The sequence below is a fragment of the Vitis riparia genome, chromosome 18 (assembly GCF_004353265.1).
Source record: "Vitis riparia cultivar Riparia Gloire de Montpellier isolate 1030 chromosome 18, EGFV_Vit.rip_1.0, whole genome shotgun sequence".
Classification (NCBI taxonomy): Eukaryota; Viridiplantae; Streptophyta; class Magnoliopsida; order Vitales; family Vitaceae; genus Vitis; species Vitis riparia.
In genome coordinates, this window is record NC_048448.1 from 16,735,471 (window position 1) to 16,746,984 (window position 11,514).

Sequence of the window (11,514 nt, forward strand, 5' to 3'; positions counted from 1 at the left end):
GCTACTATTGACATGAATGACTTTGTTTCGTGAGTTCAAGACCCGAGATGCTAAGAACAGATCCGGGCGGTGGTTTACATGAATGACTCTAAGTCGTCAGGTCAGGGCTCTATATGCAATTAGTAGCTCTAAGCAATGGTTGATATGAATGAGTCTGGGTCGTGAGCTCTAGACTTTAGATGTTATGAACTACTCAGGATTGTTAATGAAATGAAAGACTCCGAATCATGAGCTTAGGGTTGTGCATGACATGAATGACTCGAGGTTTTGAGCTAATGGCTACAAATACTATAATAATATAACATCTTCGGGTTGTGGTTGACATGAATGACTTTAGGTCATGCATTCTGGGCTTTAGATGCTATAAATATCTCAAGGTTATGAATGACATGAGCCACTTTGGGTCATCATCTTAGCACTTTAGATGCTATGAATAACACTAGGTTGTGGTTGATATAAACGACTCCAGGTCGTGAGCTCACGACTTTGGATGCTATTAAAAGCTCAGGGCAATGGATGGCATAAGTTACTCTTGTTTGTGAGCTCAAGGCACTAGATGCTATCGAAAGCTCTTGGTTGTGGCTTACATGAATTACTCTGGGTTGTGAGCTAAGGGCTCTTGATGCCATGAATAACTCAAGGTTATCGATGACATAAAAGACTATAAGTTATGAGCTTAGGGCTCTTAGTGCTATGAACAACTTAGGGCTATGGATGACATGAGCTACTCTAGGTCGTGAACTCGAGGCTCTAAATGCTATGAACAGCTTAGGCCTGTAGATGACATGAGCTCCTCCTGGTCATGTGTTGAGGTCTTTAAATGCTATTAATAGGTCAGGATTGTTGATGACATGAATGACTTGGGGTCATGAACTAAAATCTATATATATATATATATATATATACTACGAACATCTCAAGGTTATGGTTGACATGAGCGACTCTAGGTCATTAGCTTAGGGCTTTAGATGCTATAAACAACTTAGGGTTGTTGATGACATGTGCCACATTGGTCATGAGCTTAGGGTTTTAGGTGCTATGGACTGCTCTGGGATGTGGTTAACATGAACGACTCCAGGGGGTGATCTCAAGATTCTAGGTGCTATGAACAACACAAGGTTCTTGATGACATGAAGGACTCCATGTTGTGAGCTCAAGGCTCTAGATTCTATTAGCACCATAGGGTTGTGAATGATATGAATGGCTCTAGGTCTGGAGCTTAGGGCCCTATATGCTATGAACAACGTTGGGCTATGGTTGACATGAACGACTCCTTTTTGTGAGTTTAGGGCCCAAGATGCTATGAATAGCTCTGGGCGGTGGTTTACATGAATGACTCTCAATTGTCAAGTCAGGGCTCTATATGCTATTAGCAGCTTTGGGCAATGGTTGACATGAATGAGTCCGGGTCATGAGCTATAGACTTTAGATGTTATGAACAACTCAGGATTGTTAATGACATGAAAGACTCTAAATCATGAGTTTAGGGTTGTGCATGACATGAATGACTTAAGGTTTTGAGCTAAGGGCTACAGATACTATAACATCTTAAGGTTATGGTTGACATGAACGACTTTACGTCATGCATTCAGGGCTTTAGATGCTATGAAAAGCTCATGGCTATGAATGACAAGAGCCACTCTGGGCCTTCATATTAAGGCTTTAGATGCTATGAATAACACTAGATTGTGATTGATATAAATGATTATAGGTCATGAGTTCACGACTTCGAATGCTATTAAAAGCTCAGTTGGGTATTTTAATCAAAAAATATTTATAAATCCTATGACCTCATACTAGCGTAGCAAATCTACTATAGTATAGCAGCTCTAGGGTCGAACTCTGGGATGGGGTTTCATTCTACCAGTGATAGACTCAAGATTAGAAATTGAATATGATGATTTCCTTTGTCAAAAACTTAAAGTTTAAAAGAAAATAAAACTTGTTTTGAAAATGGTGTTTAGAACTAAAATAACATAGAACTAGGTAAAAATGGAAGAAAGAAAGTCTCTCGGAGCTAGAGGTTGCTAGGATCAAGTTCAGAATGCAAAGTGGGAAATTCCGGATTTTTCTTCTCGTATTGGGGACAACAACATAAAGGATGGTTGTTTCCCGAACCGGTATAGGTTTAGCAATGAAGATTTAATCCATAAAAAGTCAATAGAAATGGTAGTCAAGTTCCATTAATGGCTTTAGACACTATGGGTCTTCACCTTGAGCCACTTTCCAATGGCTCGTACATGATAACTAATGGTCTGATGTGGATCTAGCAATAAGTATCCATAGAGACTTAAAGCTTATCATGTATTGGCCATTCAAAGTGATTCTAAGGGATTTAAAGCAAAACTTTAGATTTAAAACCCATTTATGAACTCCAACTACCTGTATTTAATGCACGAGAGTTTTCCACTTTTGCATCTGGACTTTTCACCTAGCTTCCTTCACTCCAAGAAACTAAAGGTTTAGCCTCTCATCCTCTGGGAAAACATCCTCAGAGGTTGTTTGGCTTCCAAGAAAAAGGAAATAGAATATAGTAGAGAGAAAAGGAAAGCAAAGAGATCTCTCTATTTCACTAAGTGTAAAATATACATATATCTTTTCGAGAGATGATTTCCACCCCTCTTAAAGTCTTTACAAAGCAAAGTCTGTGATTGGCTAATTACAAGGATAAGAAAGGAATTTACATCAAAAAATACAAATGAAAAGATCTCATGTGGAGTCGGCAGAACAGAGGAGATTTCGCACCAAAGTCACATGGGCTGGTGCGAAATTCGCACTTGCATGGGCTGCTGGTGCAAAATTCGCACTTGCATGGGCTGGTGCGAAAATTGCCATTTTGTGCTCCTTATACGAATGGCAATATACCACTATAGGTACTTGATTTGTCAGCAATTCCGAGCCGGTTGCGAATATGGGATTCTTGAAAGGTGATTTTGCACGATGAACAAAATAGAGCATCCCAAAGTGATAGTGCACGGCTACAAAAACTACTTCTTTCCTCTGTTTTTCCTCTTTGCTTCTCTCCTTTACTTGGCTTGTCTTAATGATCCAAAAAGCTGTCAAAACACTAAAACTAGCCACAAATATGATTAGAAGTCATTGCTAGGTCCTTAACATGCCAATTGGAATAAAAATGGAGAACTACTACACAAAAGTGCTTAAAACATATTGAATTAAAGGCACAAAATAGCACTTTTTGGGTAGTAATCACTCCCCCCAACTGACACATTGCTAGTCCCTGAGCAATGAAGGGAAGAAAAAGAAAGAAAAATAGATAATATAATAATTTACAAAATCATGCTGATCACTCCAAAAAATAATCAAGTGGCATGATTGGATCAAACTCTCACATGGCAAGTCAAGGATATAAAACTCACTCATCAACAAGAGTCATCAAATAACTTACCTATCACAACATACAAAGAGTGGACATTATGCAAATTTGAGTATCAAAATAATTTCCACTCCCAAAGGACCAACTCTTAATTTTCCACAAAAATCTAAGTGTTAAGGTGCTTAGTTTCCAGTTATAGTATGTCAAACTATATTCTCCCCCCAATTAAGGTTTTTCTCTGACTTTAGCAACACTAACCCCCATATTAAAGGCTAAGAACGCACCTTTTTTTAATTTTATATATATATAAACTCCACCCATCCACCCATGTAACGAGCAGTGAGGTCGGTGACTCCCAACCAATAAAGGCTTAGGGCACCAGGCTTCAAAGATTTTCACCATATACCCCTCGGACCTTGCTCGGGTTTCAAAGCAAGTGAAGCAAATTTTTTTTCATAAGACACATTGGCCTTTTATAAGGTGTCCCAACACTAATAGAATGAGGTCAAAGGCACCAAGTCAAAAATTTCCTAAGTTTAGGGGGTAAGAAAGTTTTCCATCTTATAACTGGAATCTAATGTGTTCAGCGTGTGAAAAGATTAGAGTGGAAGACTTAAGATTGAAATCAAAAGGAGCGTCAACAAGTTATCAACTTTAATAAGCATAGTACAAACTCTGAGACTATGGCAATAAGATAAGAATTTAATTTCTCCCATTTACTTTTGAGAATTTATCTTTGAGAAACAAAGAGAGTTTGCAAAAAAATTGTTAGCAAAATAACTTAACCAAAAATCCAACAAATTACTTCCTCAACTCTCCCCCCAACTAGGATGAACATTGTCCCCAATGTTCCAAAAGCAAGTGATAATAAAAGGGAGGAAGTGATACCTCCTGATAGTAAGGGACTCTGAATGGACAGGAGAAACCACATGTTGCAAAAGAAAAAAAAAAATCATAAGAGTGATGAGTAGAGGAAATAAAAAGGAATAGCTAAAATACACAAAAAGGAAGATGTCTACATAAACTGAGAGAGTACAATATACAAAATAAACATGGAATACATCCAATCCCAGTATAAAAGTGGTCCAAAATATATAACACATCCAAAAACATAGAATATAGATACAAAACAAAAAGGGAGAGGAGTGATCGTATGATCAAGTAGTAGGCTCCTCTGGTGGATAGGAGGGGTTCTCAACTGCAACTGTGGAAGGTACCGCTACAGGTGTAGCATCATCAGCTGGAGCAAAAGGCCCTGAGGGCATAGGAGAAACAGGTGGAGCTGGTGGCAAAAGACTGAGGTGCTGCTGAATCTCAAGGAGAATGAGAGTCTGCTGGTCCTGCCGAATCTGGAAGTGGTCCATCCGCTCCAATATGGCCATCTGAGTAGTGGTCAGAGTCTGGAAAGAAGCGAGCAAGTCACGATACTCTACACCAGGGATAGTAATGGGCGACTCTGGGGTAGGAGGAACAGCAGGTGGGGCATCAGACGATGCTGCCTCTGGTACGGGCTGAGGGAGCTAAAGTGGACGGAGCAAATATAGATGGTAAGGGCTGTGGAGGAACTTCCCTTGGCTCAGGAAGTTCTGGGGAATGCTGATGGAGCAATACCTGATTCCATTGGTCAATAGAGAAGCTCTCTTGACAATTGTGGCGGGTCTTAGAATGAGGGTTTGCAGGGAAACCCATATGTGCCAGAACATGGCATAGCAGCCGAGGGAAAAGTAAAAGAATGGTGTCTGCCCTCGTAAGACGCCTCTTATGCTCCTTCTCCTCAAAATGGAGGAGGGAAGCCATAATCAAATGATGGGGGCCAAAGTAATAGCCCTCAGAGATAAGGAATAACGCCTCTAGAATGGCCCCTCGCCTCTGCACTCTATGCTGAAGAGGAAAAAGATTGGTGCGAAGCACCACATCAACTAGGAGCATCGCAGGGGGAAGCTCCTTCCTCATAATGATCCTGTCTGAAGATGTCCCTCGAGATAGTATACGAACCATGTCCCATTCAGAAAGTGGGGCCCACCGTCTAAATGCAGTTGGATCTACTGGTGCATAAGGGATATGGAAAGCCTCGACAATCTGTCTAGCCCCCAAAATACCCTGGCGTCCATCAATGGTAAAAAGGATCGAGGCGGGTACCGGGACGCCACGAGTAGTCATAGACTGGTAAAAGTCTAAAGCTACTCGAGGATAAAAGAATTGTGGTGGCGTCATAAAGGGTACAAGATGGTACCTCTCAAGTAGGCGGTATGAATCCCCCAACTCAGGTTGTTGTCGCAAAACAAAGTGATCAAAATATGCCTCGACATGGAATGCTCTCGCGCGGCAATCGGAGCTGCCCTCAATGGGCGAGCTGGTGACGATAGGGCGTTTGGTGGGAGGAGGCTGAGACTGTGAATCTCGAGGTGCTCTGGAGGACTCTCCTAGCTCTGAAGTCTTGGCCTTCTTTGTAGGAGGACTCCTAGCTGGAATCTGAGTAGGGGCCACAGGCGTGGCAACTGCTCTCCTCATATGGTATCTGCGCTGGGGGACAGAATAAGGTAAATATGGGGGTGCATCTAGCGGGGCCCGCACAGGGGCAGCTCTATGACTGCTTTGGGGAGCTGAGGCATAGCCTCCTCGGGTCTTAGGCATAAGAGAGCAAAGAAATGAGGCTCAAAGGCTTGGGATTGGGGAGGGTAGGGATGAAAAATCCCAAAAATTCGCACAAGGGGATGGGTTGTGCGAATTTCACACAAGTGGATAGTGTTGTGCGAATTTCGCACAATGCACTAATCACTCGTCCGAAATTCGAAATTGGATTCTTTCAAATGGCAAAAATCTTTGGTTTTTAAGGGTGGGAAATGTTGGTTGAGGTAGGAAAGGGGTTTTTCATGGTGGGCAAGCTTGGAAATGGGAGCTTTACAATAAGAAAATGAAGGATTTTGAAGCTCCCATAGCGGCGGAAATGGGTTTCTAATGAAGAAACCGTGGCTTTGAATCCTTAGCTTGAGGTTTTGGATTTCAAAAATCAAGGTTGAGATTTGTTGAGGGATGGATTTGGAATGTTGAGTGAAGAAATGAAGGGTTTTTTATGGTGGAAGGAGGAGAAAAAACTGAAAATGGAAGGCACGGACTGTTGTGAATAGTGTGGTGCCGCGACTATGGGATGAATCTCTTAAGATGGCCGGCCATGGTGGGATTGAGGATGGGAGATGATGAAGGAGAGGACCTTGTGGATGGAAAGGAGTGATCGGAAGAGAGGTGTTGAGAGGATTGAAGAAGAACAAGTTTAAACTTGAAGAAGAGAAAATGGCTTTTAAAGAACAAATGCGAATATCGCATAAGGTGAATAGTGAAGTGCGAAAATTTTCGCATTCCTGTGGTTTTCCAAGACCGAGAGCATGCATTTTTGGAAAATAGTCACAAAAGCAATTTCGCACAAGGTTCGCATTCCTGTGCATTTTCGCATTGAGATTTTGGGTAGGGACCGAGAGCATGCTTTTTGGAAAATGCTCACAAAAGTAATTTCGCACAAGGGTAGGGTGGTGCGAATTTCGCACCAGAGAATTGGGTGGTGCGAATTTCATTGTATCTTGGCTTTTCTCCCCTATTTTCCCTTGTTTTCCTCTTTGACTTCATTCTTCAAGCTTTCCTACCTGCATGTTAACACAAAAACCAGTTCAAACCAAATTAAAATGAAATTAAAGTCAAAAATAAAAATCAAAACATGCATATACACAAGAAAAAACACTAGATTAAACTAAAATCAACGTAAAAGGAAACAAAAAGAGGATGAACTTTTTAGTCTTTGAAGAGACTAAGTTCAACCATGAACTAAGTGTTTTCATGTTAGAGGTGGATCAAGGAGGATGAATTCCTCCTTCTCTCGGGAAAATGATTCCATATAGGGCTTGAGACGATGCCCATTCACTTTGAAAGTTCGAGTGCTATTGAAGTTGAGTAGTTCCACTACTTCATTTGATTGCACTTCATGAATTATGAAAGGACCCGTCCACCTTGATTTCAATTTTCCTGGAAAAAGATGAAGTTTAGAGTCATAAAGCAAGACTCTTTGTCCCTTGGTAAAATTCTTTTGATTTACCAACTGATCATGCCATTTCTTCAACCTCTCTTTTGCAATTTTTGAATTAAGGTAAGCATCATTCCTCATTTCCTCCAATTTGTTCAAATCCAAACATCTCTTTAACCCAGCTCTTGTCAAATCCATGTTGAGCTTCTTGATTGCCCACCATGCTTTATATTCAACCTCCACTGGGAGATGGCACGCTTTGCCATAAACAAGGCAATAAGGAGACATTCCAAGAATGGTCTTATAAGCGGTCCTATAAGCCCATAATGAATCCAGGAGCTTAATAGACCAATCCTTCCTATTCACATTCACCACCTTCATCAGTATATTCTTGATTTCCTGGTTGGCTAACTCAACTTGGCCACTTGTTTGAGGGTGATAAGGTGTAGCTACCTTGTGCTTGACCCCATATTTGGCTAGAAGAGTCTCAAAAGGCTTGTTGCAAAAGTGGGTTCCTCCATCACTGATAATGGCCTTAGGCACTCCAAATCTTGAAAAGATGTTCTCCTTGAGAAATTTGAGAACCACCTTATGATCATTGCTCCTACATGGGATTGCTTCTACCCACTTAGAGACATAATCCACTCTCACCAAAATGTAGGAGTGTCCAAATGACATGGGAAATGGTCTCATGAAGTCTATCCCCCAAACATCAAAGACATCCACTATCAAGATGGGGTTCAAGGGCATCATATTCCGACGTGTTAGCTTCCCTAGCCTTTGACACCGATCACATCCCTTGCACATAGAGTGAGCATCCTTGAAAAGAGAGGGCCACCAAAAATCTGATTGGACCACTCTCATGGCTGTTTTCTGGGAAGCAAAATGACCTCCACATGCACTATCATGACAATGGGATAGAATTCCTGATTACTCTTGTTCAGGAACACATTTCCTTATGATTTGATCCGCACAATATTTGAAGAGAAAAGGCTCCTCCCAATAATAGGCATGGATCTTAGCAAAGAAATGCTTCTTGTCTTGGGCACTCCACTCACTTGGAACTTCCCCAGTAACCAAGTAATTTGCAATGTGAGAATACCATGGAGCTACCTCTATTGACATGAGAGACTCCTCAGGGAAGTCATCATTGATAGGTAGACCATGTGAGTCATGTGCTATCACAAGTCTTGACAAGTGGTCTGCTACCACATTTTCTACTCACTTTTTATCTCGGATTTGGAGATTGAATTCTTGAAGCAAAAGGATCCATCTTATCAATCTTGCCTTGGCATCTTGCTTGGTTAGCAAGTACTTCAAAGCAGAAGGGTCAGTGAACACCACTATAAAGGACCCTACCAAATAGGCACGAAACTTATCCAAGGCAAAAACTACTGCCAACAACTCCTTCTCAGTAGTTGTGTAGTTCCTTTGAGCCTCATTCAAAGTTTTGCTTGCATAATAAATCACATAGGGCTTTCCATCTTCTCTTTGTCCCAAAACAACCCCCATAGCAAGATCACTTGCATCACACATTACCTCAAAAGGTAATTTCCAATTTGGGGCTCTCACTATTGGTGCTGTTGTGAGGAATTGCTTCAGTTCCTCAAAACTCTTCTGACATTTCTCATCCCACACAAACTTGACATCCTTTACCAAGAGTTCACAAAGAGGTTTTGAGATTTTTGAGAAATCCTTAATGAACCTCCTATAGAACCCGACATGTCCTAGGAATTACCTAATTCCTTTAACATTTGTGGGAGGTGGCAACTTAACAATTAGCTCCACCTTTGCCTTATCTACCTCAATGCCATTCTTGGAGATTATATGTCCTAAGACAATTCCTTGTTGTACCATAAAATGGCACTTCTCCCAATTTAGTACTAGGTCATTCTCAATACATCTTTGGAGAACAGCTTCTAAATGCAACAAACACTCCTTATAAGAACCTCCATACACAGTGATGTCATCCATGAAGACTTTCATGATGCGCTCCACCATATCACTGAAGATGCTTAACATACATCTTTGGAAAGTTGCAGGTGCATTACATAGACCAAAGGGCATCCTCCTATAGGCAAAAGTACCAAAGGGGCAAGTGAAGGTTGTCTTTTCTTGATCTTCCAAATCAATCTCTATTTGGAAGTACCCTGAGTAACCATCCAAAAAATAATAGAAAGGATGCCTTGAGACTCTCTCAAGGACTTGGTCCATGAAAGGTAATGGGAAATGGTCCTTCCTAGTCACTGAATTCAACCTCCTGTAGTCTATACACACCCTCCATCCTGAGGTAAGACATGTAGAAACTTCCTCCCCTTTTTCATTCTGGATCATAGTGATTCCAGATTTCTTTGGGACTACTTGGGTTGGGCTCACCCACAAGCTATCTGAAATGGGATATATGATCTCTGCTTAAAGCAGCTTCAGAACTTCACCCCTTACCACCTCTTGCATGTGAGGATTCAACCTCCTCTGGGGCTGCCTCACTGGTTTTTCATCTTCTTCCCTGTAGATAAGGTGGGTGCATACCGAAGGGCTAATCCCTTTCAGATCAGAAATTTGCCATCCAATGGCTTTTTTTGCATTTTCTGAGGACTCCCAAAAGACTATCCTCTTGATCACTTGTGAGAGTTGAGGAAACCACCACTGGACATTTCTCATCTTCCTCCAAATATGCATACTTCAAATCAACAGGAAGTGGCTTCAAAACTAGCTTTGGAGGGTCCTCCGTAGCTGTTCCTTGTGAGTCCTCCTTATTGAACAGTGGTAAGATCTCTTCCCGTCTCCTCCAAGGAGACGTGATGGCTAACACATTAGAGGGTTCAGGTAACCCTGCTTCAAGCACTCCAAGGCTTTCATTCAAGCTCTCTTCTAAATGCTTGTCACAATGCTCTTCAACAAAGTGTTGATCAAGCACACCTCCTCCAATCCTTCCTCATCTTCTGGGTGAAGATGCCTCTTGCATAGGTGGAATATGTTTAATTCCAAGGTCATGTTTCCAAATGTGAGCTGCATCCCCCCATTCCTACAATTGATGATGGCATTGGAGGTAGCTAGGAAAGGTCTCCCAAGGATGATTGGCACATAATTTGCTTCATTAACAGTGGGATCAGTATCAAGCACCACAAAATCCACGGGATAGTAGAATTTGTCCACTTGAACTAGAACATCCTCTATCACCCCCCTAGGGAGTTTGACTGACCTATCAGCTAAGGAGAGAGTTATGGTTGTGGGCTTCAATCCTCCAAGTCCCAGTTGCTTATACACAGAGTATGGGAACAAATTCACACTTGCCCCCAAGTCTAGTAAAGCCTTCTCCACATGTGTCCCTCCAATGTTGATTGAAATGGTGGGACATCCCGGATCTTTGTACTTAACTGGAGACTTACACTGAATGATGGCACTTACTTGCTCAGTGAGGAATGCCTTCTTTGTCACATGTAACCCTCTCTTGACCGTGCACAAGTCCTTTAAAAATTTTGCATATGTGGGGACTTGCTTGATCATATCAAGTAAGGGTATATTCACCTTCACTTGTCTCAAAACTTCAAGAATTTCTGATGAATTCTTGATTCCCTTCTTTCCATGTAAAGCTTGAGGAAAAGGGGGAGGCATATGTTTCTTCATCCTATCCTCTTTAATCACTATCCTTGGCACTTCTTCAATGCTTGATTTAGATGCATTTTTCTTCCCACTCTTCTCTTCTTGGTTATTGCTCTCTTTAACCAAGGTTCTCTTTGACATGAGTTCTTCATCTTGCCTCACCTTAGGCAAGGGTTGATCAACCTCCTTCCCACTCCTCAAGGTGATCACAGCTTTGACCTCCCTCAACTTTGAAGACTCCCTATCTTGGGCTTCAACTTTATGAACACCCTTTGGATTTTGGCTTGGTTGAGAAGGAAACTTTCCTTTCTCATTCACTGTGTTGAGGTTGGTAAGCCTAGAGATGGAGTATTGAATATTATCTATCTTCTGAGATAGATCATTTTGCATCCCATCCATTCTCTTAATTTGAGAACTCTCAACATTTTCAATCTTTTGGTCCAATTGGGAGTTGATTACCTTTTGTTCACCCACAAAGTCACCCATGACTTTACTTAGGTTCACAATGGCTTGCTCCACTGAAGAGGTTTGTTGAGGTGCTTGGGTTTGGGCTTGTGGTTGGTAT

General features: G+C 41.5%; 1 pseudogene; it reads right to left on the reverse strand.

The window, feature by feature from the left end:
* Positions 1 to 5,249: 5,249 nt before the first annotated feature.
* Positions 5,250 to 11,309, reverse strand: LOC117905468 (annotated as a pseudogene).
* Positions 11,310 to 11,514: the final 205 nt, after the last annotated feature.